Source organism: Arvicanthis niloticus, chromosome 14 (genome assembly GCF_011762505.2).
Source record: "Arvicanthis niloticus isolate mArvNil1 chromosome 14, mArvNil1.pat.X, whole genome shotgun sequence".
Classification (NCBI taxonomy): Eukaryota; Metazoa; Chordata; class Mammalia; order Rodentia; family Muridae; genus Arvicanthis; species Arvicanthis niloticus.
In genome coordinates this window covers 76,169,542-76,190,526 of record NC_047671.1, presented here as the reverse complement: position 1 = coordinate 76,190,526, position 20,985 = coordinate 76,169,542, and positions in this window count along the sequence as shown.

Genomic DNA, 20,985 nt, shown 5'->3' with positions numbered 1-20,985 from the left:
AAGTACATTCCTGTTGTGGACAGCAGGGTGTACCTTTCTGGGGTAGACAGTGTGAAGTACATGACTGTTGTGGACAGTGTGGTGGACATCTTTGTGGTGGACAAAGGAAAGGACATCCCTGTGGTGGACAGTAGAGAGGACTTGCATGTGGTGGACTGTGGGAAGGAGGTCCCTGGGGTGGAGAGTGAAAAGGACATGCTTGTTGTGGACAGTGCAGAGAACATCCCTGTGGTGAACAGTGGAAAGAACATCCCTGTGGTGGACAGTAGAGAAGACTTCCCTGTGGTGGACAGTGGGAAGGAGGTCCCTGTAGTGGACATTGGAAGGACATATATGTTGTGGACTTTGGGATTGACATCCCAGTTGTGGACATTGGAAAGACCCTTTGGTGGTCAGTGGGAAGGATGATCCTCTTTTGGACAGTGTGGAGGACGTTCCTGTGGTGGAAAGTGGGAAGGATATCACTGTTACGAGCTGAGGGGAGGATAACACTGAGGAGGACAGAGGTAAAGACATCCCTGGGGTAGACAGCAGGGAGGACCTTTCTGTTTTGAATTATGGGAAGGACATCCCTGTTGTAGACAGTGGGGAGGACATCCGGGTGCTGGACAGTGGGGAGGAATTCACTGTGATGGACATTGGGGAGGATGTTACTGTGGTGCACTTTAGAATGTCCCTGAGGTGCATAGTCAGAAGGATGTCCATATGGTGGAGAGTGTGGAGGACATCTATTTGGTGGACAGTGGTTAGGACATCACTGTTGTGCACAGGAGGAGGTCCATGTGGTGTACAGTGGAAAGGACATCCCTGTGGTGGACAGTGAAGAGGACTTCCCTGTGGTGGACTGTTGAAATTACGTCCTTGTGGTCAACAGTGGGAAGGACATCCCTTTGGAGGACAGTGGAGAGGACATCACTATTGTGGACAGGTAGAAGGATGTCCCTGTTGTGGACAGTGGAAAGAACATCCCTGTGGTGGACAATGTGTAGGATGTCCCTGTGGTTTACAATGTGGAGGGTATTCATGTTTTGGACAGTGGTGAGAACATCCCTGTTGTGGACATTGGTGAGGAAAACCATGTTGTGGACAGTGGTAAGGATGTCCTTGTGGTACACAGGAGGATGTCCCTGTGGTAGACAATGGCAAGGACATCTCTTTGGTAAACAGTGGAAAAGATGTCCCTGAGGAGGACAGTTGAGAGGACCTCCCTGTGGTGGACAGAAGAGAACATTTCTGTGGTGGACAGTGGGATGTGCATGTTTGTTGTGGACAGTGTGGAGGATGTCAATGTAGTGGACTGTGGAAATGACATCCTGTGGTGGACAGTAGAGAGGACTTCCCTTTGGTGTACAGTGGGAAGGAGGTCCCTGTGGTGGACAGTTGGAAGGACATATATGTTGTGGACAGTGGGAAGGACGTCCCTGTTGTGGGCATTGGGAAAGACCTTTGTGTGTGTACAGTGGGAAGGGTGTGCCTCTGGTGGACAGTGGGGAGGGCCTCCTTGTGATGGACAGTGGGACGGACAACCCTGTTATGATCTGCACAAAGGATATCACAGAGGTGGACAGTGTGAAAGATGTCATCTTGGTTGACAGCAGGGAGGACCTTTCTGGTGTGAATAGTGGGAAGGACATCCCTGTTGTAGACTGTGGGGAGCACATTCCAGTGGTGGACAGTAGGAAGGATTTCACTGTGATGGACAGTGGGGAGGATGTTACTGTGGTGCACTGGAGAATGTCCCTGTGGTGCATAGTTGGAAGGATGTCAATATGGTGGAGAGTGCAGAGGACATCTCTGTGGTGGACTGTGGTTAGGACATCCCTGTTGTGTGTGGGGAGGATGTCCCTATTGTTTACAGTGGGAAGGACTTCGCTGTGTTTGATTGTTGGGAGGACATCCGCGTTGTAGATTGTTGAGAGGGTTTCCATGTGTTGGAGAGTTGAGAGGATTTCATTGTGGTGGACAGTGTGGAAGACAGCCTTGTTGACAGTAAGGACAATGTTCCTGTGGTGCACAAGACAATGTCTTTTTGGTGGACTGTGAGAAGGATGTCCTTGTAGTGGAGAGTGCAGAAGATATCTCTGGGGTGGACAGTGGTAAGAACATCCCCATTGTGCCCAGGAGGATGTCCCTGTGGGGGACAGTGGGAAGGACATCCCTGTGGTGGACATTAAAGAGGACTTCCCTGCGGTGGACCGTTGAAATGATGTCCTTGTGGTCGACAGTGGGAAGGATGTCCCTTTGGAGGACAGCAGGGAGGACCTCACTTTGGTGGACAGTGTGAAGGACGTCCCTGTGGTAGACAATGCATAGTATGTTCCTGAGGTGAACAGTGGTGAGGACATCCCTGTTGTGCATAGGAGTATGTATTTGTGGAGGACAGTGGGGAGGACCACACTCTGGTGGACTGTGGGGTAGGACGTTCCTGTGGTTGAAAGTTGGAAAGACTTCAATGCTGGACAGTGGGGAAAGTGTCCGTGTTGCACACCGTGGGAAGGATGCCCCTTTGGTGGACAGTGGGAAGGACGTCCCTGTGGTAAAATCTGGGGGAGAAACTTCTTGGGGTGGACAGTTGGGAGGTTGTCCCTGTGGTGGACATTGGGTAGGACCTTTCTGTTGTGGACAGTGTGATGGACGTCCTTGTGGAGGACAGGGTGGAATATGTCCCTGTTGTGTACAGTGGGATGGATGTTTCTGTAGTGGACAGCTGGGAACATATTTGTGTGGTGGACAGTTAGGAAGACGTCCCTGTGGTAAACAGTGTGAAGTAAGTCCTTTTTGTGGACAGTGAAAGGATGTCCTTGTGGTGGACAATGAGGAGGATGTCCCTGTTGTAGACAGTGGGGAGGTTCTCCTTGTGGTGGACAGTAAGTAGGATGTCCCTGTGGTGGGCAGTGGGGAGGAGGTTTCTGTTTTGGACAATGAAGAGGACATTACTGTGGTGGAGAGTGTGAAGGACGTCCCTGTAGTGGACAGCAGGGAGGACATCTCTGTGATGGACAGTGGTAAAGATTTCCCTGTGATAGACAGTGATGAGGATGTTTCTGTAGTAGACAGTGAAAAAGATGACACTGTTGTAGACAGTGGTGAGGACCTCCCTGTCGTGGATACTGGGAAGGAAGTCCCTGTGGTGAACAGTGGAAAGGATGTTTCTGTTGTGGACAGTGGTGAGGACCTCCTCATGATGGAAAGTGGAAAGGACATCACAGTGTTGGACAGTGGTGAGGAATTTCTGTGGTGGACAGTGGTGAGGAATTTTCTCTGGCGCAAAGAAAAACGTCCCTTTCGTGAACATTGGAATGTACATCTCTGTGATGGACAGTAGAGAGAAACACACTGTGGTGGACAGTGGGAAGAATAATTATGCTGTGGAATGTGGGAAGGAAGTCCCTGTTGTGGATATTGGGAAAGACCTCTTTGTGGTGAACAGTGGGAAGGATATTATTCTGGTGGACAGTGGGGAGGACATTCCTGTGGTGCACAGTGAAGAGGACTTTTCTGTGTTGGACATTTGGGATGACAACCCTTTGGTGAATAGTAGGAAAGACGTTTTTGGTGGGTAGTGGGGAGGATATCCCTGTCGTGGAGAGTGCAGAGGACATCTCTGGGGTGGAGAGTGTTGCTGACATCCCTAGTGTGCAAAGGAGGATGGCCCTGTGGTACACTGTGGTGAGGATATCCTGGTTGTGCACAGGAAAATGTCCCTGTTGTGCAAAGTGGGTAGGATGTCCCAGTGGTGAACAGTGAAAAGGATGTCACTGTGGTGGACAATTTGGATTATGTCCCTGTGGTGGACAGTGGGAAGGATGTCCCTTTTGTGTACAACAGGAAGGACTTGTCTATTTTGGACTGTATGAAGAATGTCCTTGTGGTGGTTAGTGGGGAGTATGTCCCTGTGGTGGACAGTGGGGATGATGTCTCTGTGGTGGACAGTTGAAAGATGTACCTTTAGTAGACAGTGGGTAGGGTGTCCCTGTGGAGGGCAGTGGGTAGAAAGTCTTCGTGGTGGTTCATGGAAAGGACATCCCTGTTGTGGACAGTGGGGAGGATATTTTTGTTGTGGACAGTGGGAAAGACGTCCTTTTTGTGGAAAGTGGGAAGGACGTCCCTGTGATGCACAGTGGGAAGGATGTCCCTGTGGTGGACAGTGTGGTGGACATCCCTGTGGTGGACAATGGGAAGGACATCCCTGTTGTGGACAGTGGGGAGGATGTCCCAGTGCTGGACAGTGGGGAGGTCATCCCTGTAGTAAACAGTGGTGAGGAAGTTTCTGTGGTGCACTGGAGAACATCATTTTGGTGGACTTTGGGAAGAATGTCCCTGTTTTGGAGAGTGCAGAGGACATCTCTGGGGTTGACAGTGGTGAAGACATCCATGTTGTGCACTGGAAGATGTCCCAGTGGTGCACAGTCATGAGGATGACCCTGTTGTGCACAGGAGGATGTCCCTGTGGCGCACGGTGAGGAGGATGTTCCTGTTTTGAACATTGGGAAAGAATACCCCTGTGGTGGACTTTGATGAGGACGCCCCTGTTGTGGACAGTGGGGAAACATCTCTGTGATGGACAGTGGGGTGGATGTCTTTGTGCTTTACGGGGAAAGATGTCCCTGTGGTGAAGAGTGCTGAGGACAACTCTATGTTGGACATTGGTGAGAACATCCCTGTGGTGGAAATTGGGCAGGATGTCCCTGTGGATGACAGAGTGTAGGACGTTCCCGTGGTGACAGTGTGGAGGTGGTTTCTGTGGTGGACTGTGGGAAGGATGTCCTTGGGGTGGACAGTGAGGAGGACATCCCTCTGGTGGACAGTGGAAGACATCACTGTGGTGGACAGTAGATAGGACCTCCCTGTGGTAGATAGAGGGAAGGATGTCCCTGTTGTGAACAGTGAGGACGTTTATGTTGTGGACAGTAAAAAGGACATACCTATTGTGGACATTGGGAAGGACCTCCTTGTGGTGAACAGTGGGAAGGATATCCCTCTGGTGGACAGTTGCGAGGACATTCTTGTGGTTAACAGTGGAAGGACATCTCTGTGGTATGCAGTTAAGAGGAACTCTTTGTGTTGGACAGTTGGGATGACATCCCTGTGGTGGACACTGGGAAAGATGTCTTTTTGTGGATAGTGGGGAGGACATCCTTGTGGTGGACAGGCAGAAGAACATCCCTGTGGGATTCAACTGTGGGGTTCGACGTCCCTGTGGTGGACAGTGGGAAGGACATCTCTGTGGTGGACAGTGGGAAGGACGTCCATGTGGTAGACAGTGGGGAAGATATCCGTGTTGTGGACAGTGGGAAGGATGTCCCTTTGGTGGACCATGGGAAGGATGTCCCTGTGGTGGACTGTGGGGAGGAACTCGTTGGGGTGGACAGTTGGGAGGATGTCCCTTTGGTGGACAGTGGGTAGGACCTTTCTGTTGTGGAAAATTAGATGGAAATCCTTGTGGAGGACAGTGGGAGTATGTCCCTGTAGTGTACAGTGGGATGGAATGTGTCTGTAGAGGACGGTTGGGAACATATATGTGTGGTGGACAGTTAGGAAGACTTCCCTGTGGTAAACAGTGAGGAGGAAGTCTTTTTGTGGACAGTGAAAGGATGTCCATGTGGTGGACAATTGGAAGGACGTCCCTGTTGTAGACAGTGGGTAGGTTCTCCCTGTGGTGGACAGTAAGTAGGACGTCCCTGTGGTGGACAGTTGGGAGGAGGTTTCTGTTTTGGACAACTGAGAGGACATTACTATGGTGGAAAGTGTGAAGGACATACCTGTGGTGGACAGCAGGGAGGACCTCTCTGTGGTGGACAGTGGGGAGGATGTTTTTGTTTTGGACAACTGAGAGGACATTATTGTGGTGGACAGTGTGAAGGACATCCCTGTGTTGGAAGGCAGGGAGGACCTCTCTATGGTGGACAGTGGTAAAAATGTCCCTGTGAGAGACAATGTTGTGGATATTTCTGTGGTGAACTGTGGAAAGGATGTTTCTGTGGTCGACAGTGGAGAGGACCTCCTCATGGTGGAAAGTGGAAAGGACATCACAGTGGTGGACAGTGGTGAGGAAGTTTCTGTGGTGGACACTGATGAGGATGTTTCTCTGGTGCAAAGAAAAATGTCCCTTTGGTGGACAGTGGAAAGTACATCTCTGTGGTGGACAGTAGAGAGAAACACACTGTGGTAGACAGTGGGAAGAAACATTTATGTTGTGAACAGTGGGAAGGAAGTCCCTGTTGTCGATATTGGGAAGGACCTCCTTATGGTGAGCAGTGGGAAAGATATCCCTCTGGTGGACAGTGGGAAGGACATCCCTATGGTAGACAGGGGCAAGGACATCCCTATGGTGTACAGTGAAGAGGAATTTTCTGTGTTGGACATTTAGGATGACATCCCTGTGGTGAATAGTGGGAAAGACGTTTCTTTGGTGGATTGTGAGGATGTCCCTGTCGTGGAGAGTGCAGAGGACATCTCTGGGATGGACAGTGTTGCTGACATTCTGGTGTGCAAAGGAGGATGTCCCTGTGGTGCACAGTGGTGAGGATGACCCTGTTGTGCACAGGAAAATGTCCCGGTTGTGCAAAGTGGGTAGGATGTCCCAGTGGTGAACAGTGAAAAGGATATCACTGTGGTGGACAATTTGGAGGATGACCCTGATGTGGACAGTGGGAAGGATGTCCCTTTGGTGTACAACAGGAAGGACTTCTCTATAGTGGACTGTATGAAGGATGTCTTTGTGGTGGTCAGTGGGGAGGATTTCCCTGTGGTGAACAATGAGGAAGAAATTTCTGTGGTTTACAGTTGAAATGACGTCACTGTGGTGGACAGTGGAGAGGACCTAATTGTGGTGGAGTTTGGGGAGGACCTCCCTGTGGTTGACAGTGGGTAAGATGTAGATGTGGTGGACAGTGGGTAGTAGGGTTCTTTGGTGGACACTGGGGAGGATGTCACTGTGGTGGACAGTGGATAGAACATCCCTGTTGTGAACAGTGCAGACTACGTCCCTGTGTTAGACAGTGGAAAGGACTTCACTTTCATTCACAATAGAGAGGACCTCCTTGTGGTGGACAGTGGGAAGGAGGTCCCTGTGTTGGACAGTGGGAAGGACATTTATTGTGGAGTGTGGTAAGAACATCATTTTTGTGAACATTGGGAAAGACCTCCTTGAGGTGAACTGTGGGAAGAATGTTCCTCTTGTGGACAGAGGGGGGGACGTCTCTTAGATGGACAGCGGTAAGGACATCCTGTGGTGGACAGTGGGGAGGACCTTTTGGTGCTGGACAGTGGTAAGGAAAATGTAGAGGATGTCACTGGTTTGGACAGTGGTAAGGAAATCCCTGTGGTGGATTGTAGAGAGGACCTTTCTGTGGTGAACCGTGGGAAGAAGGTCCATGTGTTGGACAGTGGGGAGGATATTTATGTTGTGGATTGTGGGAAGGACGTCAATGTTGTGGACATTGTAAGGACCTCTGTGTGGTGGACAGTGGGAAAAATGTCCCTATCGTGGACAGTGGGGAGAAACACCATGTGGTGGACAGTGGGAAGGACGTCTCTGTGGTGGACATAGAAGAGGACATCAGTTAGTGGACATTGGGAAGTACATTCATATTGTGGACAGCAGGGTGTACCTTTCTGTGGTGGACAGTGGGAAAAACATGCCTGTTGTGGACAGTGTGGAGGACGTCCCTTTGGTGAACAGTGGAAAGGACATCCCTGTGGTGGACAGTAGAGAGGACTTCCCTGTGGTGGACAGTGGGAAGGATGTCCCTGTGGGGGAGAGTGAACAAGGAAAGGCCTGTTGTGGACAGTGCGGAGGACATCCCTGTGGCGAACAGTGGAAAGGACATCCCTGTGGGGGACAGTAGAGATGACTTTCCTGTGGTGTACAGTGAGAAGGAGGTCCCTGTGGTGGACATTGGAAGGACATATATGTTGTGGACTGTGAGAAGGACGTTTCTGTTGTGGACATTGGGAAAGATCCTTTGGTGGACAGTGGGAAAGATGACCCTCTTGTGGAGAGTGGGGAGGATGTCCCTGTGGTTGAAAGTGGGAATTACATCCCTGATATGATCTGAGGGGAGGATATCACTAAGGTGGACATAGGGAAGGACGTCCCTGTGGTAGACAGCAGGGAGGAACTTTCTGATTTGAAATGTGGTAAGGACACCCCGGTTGTAGACAGTTGGGAGGACATCCCTGTGGTGGACAGTGAGTTAACTTTGGTGGACAGTGGGGAGGATGTTAATGTGGTGCCCTCGAGAACATCCTTGTGGTGCATAATCAGAAGGATGTCCATATGGTGGAGAGCACAGAGGACATCTCTATGGTGGAAAGTGGTTAGGACATCCCTGTGGTGCACAGTGGGGAGGATGTCCCTGTTGTTTACAGTGAGAAGGACTTCACTGTGTTTGATAGTTGGGAGGACATCCCTCTTGTGGACAGTTGGGAGGATGTCACTGTGATGGAGAGTTGTGAGGATTTCACTGTGGTGGACAGTGCAGATGATGGCCTTGTAGACAGTAATAACAATGTTGCTGTAGTGCAAAGAGGATGTCTCTTTGGTGGACAGTGAGAAGGATGTCCTTGTAGGGGAGAGTGCAGAGGACATCTCTGGGGTCTACAGTGGTAAGAACATCCCTGTTGTGCACAGGAAGATGTCCCTGAGGTGTACAGTGGGATGGACATCACTGTGGTGGACAGGCAGAAGGATGTTCTTTTTTGTGGACAGTGGGGAGGACTTCCCTGTTGTGGACAATGTGTAGGATATCCCTGTGGTTTACAGTGTGGAGAATATTCATGTTGTGAACAGTGGTGAGGACGTCTCTGTAGTGGATATTGGTGAGAACAACCATGTTGGGGACAGTGGTATGGATGTCCTTGTGGTACAGAGGAGGATGTCCCTGTGGTGGACAGTGGGAAGGACATCTGTTTGGTGAACAGTTGAAAGAATGTCCCTGTGCTGGACAGTTGGGAGGACCTCCCTGTGGTGGACAGTGGAGAGGACATTTCTGTGATGGACAGTGGAATGTACATGTTTATTGTTGACAGTGCAGAGGACGTCAATGTGGTGGACAGTGGATAGGACATCCCGGTAGTGGACATTAGAGAGGACTACCCTGTGGGGGACAGTGGAAAGGAGGTCCCTGTTGTGGACAGTGGGATGGACATGTATGTTGTGGACTGTGGGAAGGACATCCATGTTGTGGACACGGGTAAAATCTCTTTGTGGTGGACAGTTGGAAGTGTGTCTCTCTGGTGGACAGTGGGGAGGACCTCCTTTTGGTGGACCGTGGGAAGGACATCCCTGTTATGATCTGCAGAGAGGATATCACTAAGGTGGACAGTGGGAAGGACATCCTCTTAGTCGACAGTGGGGAGGACCTCACCAGTGTGAATAGTGGGAAGGACATCTCTGTTGGAGACAGTGGGGAGGACTTCCCTGTGGTGGATCACTGAAATGATGTCCTTGTGGTTGACAGTAGAAAGGACTTCCCTTTGGAGGACAGTGGGGAGGACATCACTGTGGTGGACATGCAGAAGGATGTCCCTGTTTTGGACAGAAGGGAGGACCTACCTGTGGTGACAGTGGGTAGGATGTCCCTGTGGTTTACAGTGTGGAGGATATTTGTGTGGTGGACTGCAGTGAGGAATTCCCTTTAGTGCATATTGTTGAGGACAACCATGTTGTGGACAGTGGTAAGGATGGCCTTGTAGTACACAGGAGGATGTCCCTGTGGTGGACAGTGGGAAGGACATCTGTTTGGTGGACCGTGGATAGGACGTCCCTTTGGTGGACAGTTGGGAGGACATCCCTGTGGTGGACAGTGGGGAGGACATTCCTGTTGTGTACAGTGGGATGGATGTCTCTGTGGTGGAATGTGGGGAGGACATCCCTTTGGTGGACAATGGGGAGGATGTTTCTGTGGTGGAATGTGGGAAGAATATCCCTGTGGTGGACAGCAGGGAGGGCATCTCTGTGGTCTACAGTGGGAAGGACATCTCTGTTGTGGACATTGGAAAGAATATTCTTGTGGTGCACAGTTGTGAGGATGTCCCTGTTGTGCATAGGAGGATGTCCCTGTGGTGCAAAGTGAAGTGGATGTTTCTTTTTCGGACAGTGGGAAAGACGTCCATGTGGTGGACTGTGGGGAGGTCCACTCTGTAGTGAACATTGGGGAGGATGTCCCTGTATTGGACAGTGGAAAGGATGTTTCTGTGGAGCACATTGGCCAGGATGTCCCTGTTGTGCACAGGAGGATGTCCGTGTGGTGAACAGTGGGAAGGATGTCTCTGTGCTGGACATTGCTGAAGATGACCCTGTGGTGGACAGTTTTATGGATGTTTTTGTGGTACACAAGAGGACATCTCTGTAGTGGACAGTGGGGAATACCTCTCTCTGATGGACAGTGGGGAGAAAATCTCTGTGGTGGACAGTTGGGTGGACCTCCCTGTGGTGGAATATGTGTAGAACGTCTCTGTAGTGGACAGTGGTAAGAACATTTCTGTTATGCACAGAAGAATGTCCCTGTGGTGCACAGTGGAAATGATGTTTTTAGTGTGAACAGTGGGATGGATTTCCCTGTGGTGGACATTGGTGAGGACGACCCTGTGGTAAATAGTGTTAAGGATGTCCCTGTGGTGGACAGCAGGTAGAACCTTTCTGTGGTGGACAGTGGGTAGGATGTCCCTGTGATGGAAAGAGGGGAGGTAGTCACTGAGGTGGTCAGTGGGAAGGACATCCCTGTGGTATAGTGTGGTGAGTATTTCAATGTATTGCACACTGAGGAGGACATCCCTGTGGATTACACTGTGGGGGACATCCGTGTGGTGGACTATGGGGAGGATCTTTCTGTGGTGGACTGTGGGGAGGATGTCCTGTGATGGACAGTGTGGTGGATGTCCATGTAGTCAACAGTTGGAAGGACGTCCCTGTGGTGGACTGTGGGAAGGACATTTCTTTGGTTTACAGTGGGAAGGACATCCATGTTGTGGACTGTAGGGAGGATCTCTCTGTGGTTGACACTTGGTAGGATGTCCCTGTGGTAGACAGTTGGAAGGACATCTTTCTGGTGAACAGTGGGAAGGATGTCCCTGTTGTGGACAGTGGAGAGGACTTCCCTTTGGTGGACTGTGGGGAGTACGTCCCTGTGGTGGACAGTGGGGAGGACATCTTGTGGTGGACATTGGTGTGGACGTTTCTCTGGTGCAAAGAGAACGTTTCTTTGGTGGACATTGGGAATGATGTCTTTGTCGTGGAGAGTGTGGAGAACATCTCTGGGGTAGACAGTGGTGAGGCCATCCATGGTGAGCACAGGAGGATATTCCTGTGGTTCACAAGGGTGAGGACATCCTTGTTGTGGTTGGGATGATGTCCTTTTGGTGCACAGTGGGGAGGATGTCCTTTGTTGAACATTGAAAAGCATGTCCCGGTGGTGGACAGCTGGGAGGAACTCTGTGTGGTGGAGAGTGGGAAGGACCTTCCTGTAGTGGACAGTGAGAAGGACGTTGCTGTTGTGAAAAGTGGAAAGGACTTCTCTTTGGTGGACAGTGGGGAATACATTTTTTTGGTGGACAGGGTGGAGAACGTCCTGTAGTGGACAGTTTTGAGGATGTTTCTCTGGTGCAAAGGAAATTGTCCTTTAATGGACATTGGGAATGATGTCCCTGCAGTGGAGTGTACAAAGGAAATCTCTGGGGTAGACAGTGGTGAGGATATCCCTGGTGTGCACAGGAAGACCTTCCTGTGGGGAACAAGGGTGAGGACATCACTGTTGTGCACCGGAGGATGTCCCTGTGGTGCACAGTGGGGAGGATGTCCTTGTGGTGAACAGTAAGATGGATGTCCCAGTACTGGACAGCTGGGAGGACCTCTCTGTAGTTGACAGTAGGAATGGCCTCTTTGTGGTGGACAGTGGGTAGGATGTCCATGTGGTGGACATTGGGGAGGACATCCCTGTTTTGGACAGCAGGGAAGATGTTACTGTTGTGGACAGTGGGAAGGACGTCCCTGTGGTGGACAGTGGGGAAGATGTTTCTGTGGGGGAGAGTGGAGAGGACGCCCCTGGTGGACAATGGTGAGGATGTTCCTCTGGTGGACACTGGGGAGAAAGTTCCTGTGGTGGTAAGTAAAGAGGACATCCCTGAGGTGTACAGTGGAGAGTACTTCTCTGTTTTATACAGTGAGGAGGACATCCCTGTGGTGGACTGTGGTGAGGATGACCTTGTGGTGGACAGGTGTAAGGATGCCCCTGTGGTGGACAGCAGGGAGGATCTCACTTTGGTGTATAGTGGGAAGAACGTCCCTGTGGTGGACAATGCAAAGTATGTCCCTGTGGTGCACAGTGGTGAGGACAACACTGTTGTGCACAGGAGGATGTCCTTGTGGTGGATAGTGGGGAGGACCACACTCCGATGGACTGTGCAGTAGGGCGTCCCTGTGGTGGACAGTGGGAAGGACATTTCTTTGGTTTACAGTGAGAAGGACATCCATGTTTTGGACTGTGGGGAGGACCTCTCTGTGGTGGATAGTAGGAAGAATGTCCCTGTCATGGACACTGGTGAGGATGCCCCTGTGTTGGACCATGTGGAAAACATCCCTGTGTTGGACAGTGGGGTGGACGTCCCTTTGTTTGACACTTAGGGGGATGTCCCTGTGGTAGACAGTTGGAAGGACGTCTTTCTGGTGGACAGTGGGAAGGACGTCCCTGTTGTGGACAGTAAAGAGGACTTCCCTTTGGTGGACTGTGGAGTAGGGCTTCCCTGTGGTGGACTGTGGAAAAGACGTCCATGTGGTGGACAGTGGGAAGATGTCCGTGTAGTGGACAGTGGGAAGGATTTCCCTTTGGTGGACCGTGGGAAGGATGTCCCTGTGGTGGACTGTGGGGAGGAACTCCTTGGAGTGGACAGTTGGGAGGATGTCCCTGTTGTGGACAGTGGGTAGGACCATTCTTTTCGAATTGTGGGGAGGACATCCCTGTGGTGGACAGTGGGGAGGACATACCTGTGGTGGACAGTGGGGAGGATTTCACTGTGTTGGACAGTGGTGAGGATGTTACTGTGGTGCACTGGAGAACGTCCTTGTGTTGCATAGTCAAAAGTATGTCCATATGGTGGAGAGTGCGGAGGACATCTCTGTAGTGGACAGTGGTTAGGACATAACTGTTGTGCCCAATGGGGAGCATGTCTCTGTTGTTTACAGTGGGAAGGACTTCACTGTGTTTGATAGTTGGGAGGACATCCCTGTTGTGGACAGTTGGGAGGATGTCACAGTGGTGGATACTTGAGAATAGTGTCACTGTGGTGAACAGTGCAGATGACAACCTTGTAGACAGTAAGAAAAACATTCCTGTGGTGCACAAGAGAATGTCTCTTTGGTGGACAGTGAGAAAAATGTCCTTGTAGTGGGGAGTTCAGAGAACATTTCTGGGGTGTACAGTGGTAAGAACATCCCTGTTGTGCACAGGAGGATGTCCCTGTGGTTCACAGTGGGGAGGATGTCCCTGTTGTTTACAGTGGGAAGGACTTCACTGTGCTTGATAATTGGGAGAACTTCCGTGTTGTGGACAGTTGGGAGGATGTCTCTGTGTTTGAGTTGTGAAAATAAAATTTGAAATCAGGGTTGAAACAATAACAAAATTCATGGTCAGCAAAAACCACCAACAATTTGTTAAATTTAGTCATAATAAAATATTAAGTCCCTGCAGGGGCAGGGTGACCAAAAATAAAGGCATGCAAGGACGTGCCCAGACAAGTCCAAACAAGCCCAAGTGAGTAATGGGCTATCTGGTGTTTACTTCTCTCTCCCTCCCTTTTCTGGGAGGTCTGAGGTTCTGCAAGTTCTGCCAGTTCTGCAAGTTGCTGATGTTTGAAATATCCAATCATGTGTAGCCTCGCGAAACTGTAACCAATCATATGTAACCGTGCCAAATTTTCCTGCTCTCCCCAACCCCTACCGATAAATATCCCAAGTTTCCTGGGTCCTGGATCGGAATCTTTATCTCCTGCATGAGATATGTTCCGGCACGAGGGCCCTCGTCATTAAACCTCCTCTGCAATTACATCAAGATGGTTTCTCCTGTGTCTTTGGGTTCATGCAGGTCTGGACTTGGGTGAGGGTCCCCGTTTGGGGGTCTTTCAGAGTGTTGAGAGTATTTCACTGTGGTGGACAGTGTGGATGATGGCCTTGAGGATAGTAAGCACAATGCTCTTGTGGTACACAAGATAATGTCTCTTTGGTAGACAGTGAGAAGGATGTCCTTGTAGTGGGAGTGCAGAAGAAATCTTTGGGGTGGAAAGCGGTAAGAACATCCCTGTTGTGCAATGAAGGATGTCCCTGTGGTGTACAGTGGGAAAGACATCCCTTTGGTGGACAGTGAAGAGGGCTTCCCTGTAGTGGCCCATTGAAATGATGTTCTTGTGGTTGACAGTGGGAAGGATGTCCCTTTGGAGGACAGTGGGGAGGAAATCCCTTTTGTGGACAGGCAGAAGGATGGCCCTGTGGTGGACAGAGTGGAGGACATCCCTGTGGTGGACAGTGGGTAGGATGCCCCTGTGGTTTACAGTGCAGAGTATATTTGTGTGGTGGACTGCGGTGAGGACTTTTCTGTAGTGCATATTGTTGAGGACAACCATGTTGTGGACAGTGGTATGGATGTTCTTGTAGTACACAGGAGGATGTTCCTGTGGTGCACAGTGGGAAGAACATTTATGTTGTGGACAATGAGAAGGAAGTCCCTGTAGTCGATATTGGGAAAGACCTCCTTGTGGTGAACACTGGGAAGGATATCACTCTGGTGGACAGTGAGGAGGACATCCCTGTGGTGGACAGTGGTGAGGAGGACCCTGTGATAGACAGTGGTAAGGATGCCCCTGTGGTGGACAGCAGGGAGGACTTCACTATGGTGGACACTAGGAATGACGTACCTGTGGTGGACAATGCAAACTATGTCCTTGTGGTGCACAGTGGTGAGGACATTTCTCTTGTGCACAGGAGTATGTCCTTGTGGTGGACAGTGGGGAGGACGTCCCTTTGGTGGACAATAGGGAGGACTTGTCTACGTTGGACTGTATGAAGGACATCCTTTCGGTGATCAGTGGGGAGAACTTTTCTGTTTTGAACAATTGAGAGGACAGTACTGTGGTGGAGAGTGGGAAGGAGGTCACTGAGGTGAACAGCAGGGAGAACCTCTCAGTGGTGGACAGTGGTAAAGATGTCCCTGTGATAGACAGTGATGAGGATGTTTCTTTGGTGGACATGGAAAGAACTTCTCTGTTGTGGACAGTGGTGAGGACCTCCCTGTCGAGGCTATTGGGAAGGACGTCCCTGTGGTGAACAGTGGAAAGGATGTTTCTCTGGTGGACAGTGGAGAGGAACTCCTCATGGTGGAAAGTGGAAAGGACGTCACAGCGGTGGACAGTGGTGAGGAAGTTTCTGTAGTGGACACTGGTGAGGATGTTTCTCTGGTGCAAAGGAAACATCCCTATGGTGGACAGTGGAAAGTACATCTCTATGGTGGACAGTAGAGAGAAACACACTGTGGTGGACAGTGGGAAGAACATTTATGTTGTGGACAATGTGAAGGAAGTCCCTGTTGTCGATATTGGGAAGGACCTCCTTGTGGTGAACAGTGGGAAGAATATCCCTCTGGTCGACTGTGGAAAGGACATCCTTGTGGTGGACATCGGGAAGGACATCCCTGTGGTGGACAGTGAAGAGGACTTTTCTGTGCTGGACATTTGGGATGACATCCCTGTGGTGAATATTGGGAAAGACATTCATTTGGTGGAGAGTGGTGAGGATGTCCCTGTTGTGGAGAGTGCAGAGGACATCTCTGAGGTGGAGAGTGTTGCTGACATTCCTGGTGTGCAAAGGAGGATGTCCCTGTGGTGCACAGTAGTGAGGATATCCCTGTTGTGCACAGGAAAATGTCCTTGTTGTGCAAAGTGGGAGGGTGTCCCAGTGGTGAACAGTGAAAAGGATGTTACTGTGGTGGACAATTTGGAGTATGTCCCTGTGGTGGACAGTGGAAAGGACATAGCTGTGGTAGACAGAGGGAATGACATCCTTGTTGTGGACAGTAGGTAGGACCATTCTGTGGTAGACAGTGGGAAGGATATCACTTTTGTGGACAGTGGGGAGGATGTCACTAGTTTGGACAATGGTAAGGACATTTCTGTGGTAGACAGTAGAGAAGACCATTCTGTCGTGAACAGTGGGAAGAACGTCCATGTGTTTGACAGTGGGGAGGACATGTATGTTGTGGATTGTGGGAAAGACGTCCATGTTGTGGACATTGGGAAGGACCTTCGTGTGGTGGACAGTGTGAAGCATGTTCCTCTCGGGGACAGTGGGGAGAAACATCCTGTTGTGGACAGTGGGAAGGACGTCTCTGTGGTGGACATAGGAGAGGACATCATTTAGTGGACATTGGGAAGAACGTTCCTGTTGTGGACAGCAGGGTGTACATTTCTGTGGTGGAAATTGGGAAGGACATGCCTGTTGTGGACAGTGGAGAGGACGTCACTTTGGTGGACAGTGGAAAGGACATCCCTATGGTGGACAGTAGAGAGGACTTCCCTGTAATGGATAGTGGGAAGGAGGTTTCTGTGATGACCCATGGAAAGGACATGACTTTTGTGGACAGGGTGGAGGACATCTCTGTGGTGGACAAAGGAAAGGACATATACGTGTTGGACAGTACAGAGGATTTCTCTGAGGCGGACAGTGAGCAGGAGGTCCCTGTAATGGACATTGGAAGGACCTATATGTTGTGGAATATGGGAAGGGCATCCCTGTTGTGGACAGTGGGAAAGACCTCCTTGTAGTGAACTGTGGAAAAGATGTCTCTCTGTTGGACATTGGGGAGGATGTCCCTGTGTTGGAGAGAGGGGAGGTTGTCACTTAGGTGGACAGTGTTAAGGACATCCCTGTGGTGGATAGTAGCAAGGACCTCTCTGTGGTGAACAGTGTGAATAAGTTCCCTGTTGTGGAGAGTGGGAAGGACATTTATGTTGTGGATTGTGGAAAGGACGTACATGTAGTGGACATTGGGAAGGACCTCCGTGTGTTCTACAGTGGCAAGAATGCCCCTCTGGTGGACAGTGGGGAGGACCACCATGTGGTAGACAGTGGGAAACAGGTCCCTCTGGTGGACAGAGGAAAGGACATCATTGAGGTGGACATTAGCAAGTATGTACCTGTTGTGGACAGCAGGGTGTACCTTCCTTTGGTGGACAGTGGGATGGACATGTCTGTTGTAGACAGTGCAGTTGACATCCCTGTGGTGGACATTGGAAATTGTGGACATTAGAGAGGATTTCCCTGTGGTGGACAGTGGGAAGGAGGTCCCTGTGGTGGACATTGGAAGGACATATATGGTGTGGACTGTGGGAAGGACGTCCCTGTTGTGGACATTGGGAAATAAATTTTGGTGGACAGTGGGAAGGATGACCCTCTTGTGGACAGTCAGGAGGATGTCCCTGTGATGGAAAATGGGAAGGACATCCCTGTTATGGTCTGAGAAGAGGATAACACTGAGGTGGACAGAGGGAAGGACGTCCCTGTGGTGGACAGCAGAAAGGACCTTTCTGTTTTGAATTGTGGGAAAGACATCCCTGTTGTAGAGAGTGGGGAGGACATGCCTGTGGTGGACAGTGGAGAGGATTTCACTGTGGTGGACAGGGGGGAGGATGTTACTGTGGTGCACTGGAGAACATCCTTGTGGTGCATAGTCAGAAGGATGTCTATATGCTGGAGAGTTCTGAGACCATCTCTGTGGTGGGCAGTGGTTAGGACATCCCTGTTGTGCACAGGAGGATGTCCCTTTGGTGCACAGTGGGGAGGATGTCCCTCTTGTTTACAGTGTGAAGGACTTCACTGTGTTTGATAGTTGGCAGGACATCCATGTTATGGACAGTTGGGAGGATGTCTCTGTGTTGGAGTGTTGAGAGGAATTCACTGTGGTGCACAGTGTGAATGAAGACCTTGTGGACAGTAAGGACAACACTCCTGTGGTGCAGAAGAGAATGTCTCTTTGATGGACAGTGAGAAGGATGTCCTTGTAGTGGGGAGTGCAGAAGACATCTCTGGGGAAGACAGTGGTAAGAACCTCTCTGTTGTGCACAGGATGTCCGTGTGGTGTACAGTGAGAAGCACATCCCTGTGGTGGACAGTGAAAAGGAATTCCCTGTGGTGGACCATTGAAATGAGGTGCTTATGATCAACAGTGGGATGGACATCACTTTGGAGGACAGTGGAGAGGACATCACTGTGGTGGACATGCAGAAGGATGTCCCTGTGGTGGACAGAGTGGAAGATGTTCATGTGGTTGACAGTGGGGAAGATGTCTGTGTGGTGGACAGTGGGAAGGATGTCCCTTTGGTGGACAGTGGAAAGGAGGTCCCTGTGGTGGACTGTGGGGGAAGAACTCCTTGGAATGGACAGTTTGGAGAATGTCACTGTGGTGGACAGTGGGTAGGACCTTTGTGTTGTTGACAGTTGGATGGACGTCCTTGTGGAGGATTGTCGGGAGTACGTCCTGGTTGTGTACAGTGTTATGGATGTTTCTGTAGGGAACAGTTAGGAACATATTTGTGTGGTCGACAGTTAGGAAGACGTCCTTATGGTAAACAGTGGGAAGGAAGTCCTTTGTGTAGACAGTGAAAGGATGTCCATGTGGTGGACAATGGGAAGGACGTCCCTGATGAAGACAGTGGGGAGATTATCCCTGTGGTGGACAGTAAGTAGGACATCCTGTGGTGGACAGTGGGGAGGATGTTTCTGTTTCAGACTACTGAGAGGATGTTAATGTGGTGGACAGTGTAAAGGACATCCCTGTGGTGGACTGCAGGGAGGACCTCTCTGTGGTGGACAGTGGTAAAGATGTCCCTGTGATAGAGTGATGAAGATGTTTCTGTGGTGGACAGGGGAAAGGACGTCCCTGTTGTGGACAGTGGTGAGGACCTCCCTGTCGTGACTATTGGGAAGGACATCCCTATGGTGAACAGTGGAAAGGATGTTTCTGTGGTGGACAGTGGCGAGGACAGCCTCATGGTGGAAAGTGGAAAGGACGTCAAAGTGGTGGACAGTGGTGAGGATGTTTCTCTTGTAGACAGTGGTGAGGAAGTTTCTCTGGTGCAAAGGAAAATGTCCCTTTGGTGGACACTGGAAAGTATATCTCTGTGGTGGGCAGTGGAGAGAAACACACTGTGGTGGACAGTGGGAAGAACATTTATGTTGTGGACAGTGGGTAGGAATTCCCTGTTGTCAATATTGGGAAGTACCTCATTGTGGTGAACAGTGGGAAGCATGTCCCTGTCGTGGAGAGTGCAGAGGACATCTCAGGGGTGGAGAGTATTGCTGACATCCCTGGTGTGCAAAGGACGATGTCCCTGTGGTGCACAGTGGTGAGGATATACCTGTTGTGCACAGGAAAATGTCCCTGTTGTGTAAAGTGGGTAGGATATCCCAGTTTTGAACAGTGAAAAGGATGTCACTGTGGTGGACAATTTGCAGGATGTCCCTGTGGTGGACAGTGGGAAGAATGTCCCTTTGGTGGACAGTGGGAAGGAAAACCCTATGGTAGACAGTCTGAATGGCATCCCTGTGGTGGACATTGGTGAGGACCATTCTGTGGTGGAGAGTGGGAAGGATATTCCCATTGTGGACAGTGGGGAGGATGTCACTGGTTTTGGACAGTTGTAAGGACATCCCTGTGGTGGACAATAGAGAGGACCATTCTGTTGTGAACAGTGGGAAGAAGGTCCATGTGTTGGACAGTGGGGAGGATATTTATGTTGTGGATTGTGGGAAAGACGTCCATGTAGTGGACATTGGGAAGAACCTCCGTGTGGTGGACAGTGGGAAGCATGACCCTCTCGTGGACAGTGGAAAGAAACATCATGTGGTGAACAGTGGGAAGGACATCTCTGTGGTGGACCTAGAGAGGACATCATTTAGTGGACATTGGGAAGTAATTTCCTGTTGTGGACAGCACGGTGTACCTTTCTTTGGTCGACAGTGAAAAGGACATCCCTGTGGTGAACAGTAGAGAGACCTTCCCTGTGGTGGACATTGGGATGGAGGTCCCTGTGGTGGAGAGTGAAAAAGACATGCCTGTTGTGAACAGTGCGGAGGACATCCCTGTGTTGAACTGTGAAAAGACATCCCTGTGGTGGACAGTGGAAAGGAGGTCCATGTGGTGGACATTGGAAGGACATATATGGTGTGGACTGTGGGAAGAACGTCACTGTTGTGGACATTGGGAAAGACCTGTTGGTGGACAGTGGGAAGCATGACACTCTTGTGGACAGTGGGGAGGATGTCCCTGTGTTGGAAACTGGGAAGGACCATTCTGTTTTGAATTATGGGAAGGAAATTCCTATGGTGGACAATGGGGAGGACATCGCTTTGGTGGACAGTGGGGAGGATTTCACTGTGGTGGACAGTGGGGAGGATGTTACTGTGGTGCACTGAAGAACGTCCTTGTGGTGCATAGTCAGAAGGACGCCATATGGTGGAGAGTGTGGAGGACATCTCTGTGGTGGACAGTGGTTAGGACATCCCTGTTGTGCCTAGTGGGGAGGATGCCCCTGTTGTTTACAGTGGGAAGGACTTCACTGTGTTTGATAGTTGGGAGGACATCCCTGTTGTGGACAGTTGGGAGAATGTCACAGTGGTGGAGAGTTTAGAGGATTTCACTGTGGTGGACAGTGCAGATGACGGCCTTGTACACAGTAAGAACAATGTTCCTGTGGTGCACAAGAGAATGTCTCTTTGGTGGAAAATGAGAAGGATGTCCTTCTAGCTGGGAGTGCAGAAGACATCTCTGGGGTGTACAATGGTAAGAACAGCCCTGTTGTGCACAGGAGGATGTCCCTGAGGTGTACAGTGGTAAGACATCACTGTGGTGGACAGGCAGAAGGATGTTCCTGTTGTGGACAGTGGGGAAGACCTCCCTGTGGTGGACAATGTGTAGGATGTCCCTGTGGTTTACAGTGTGA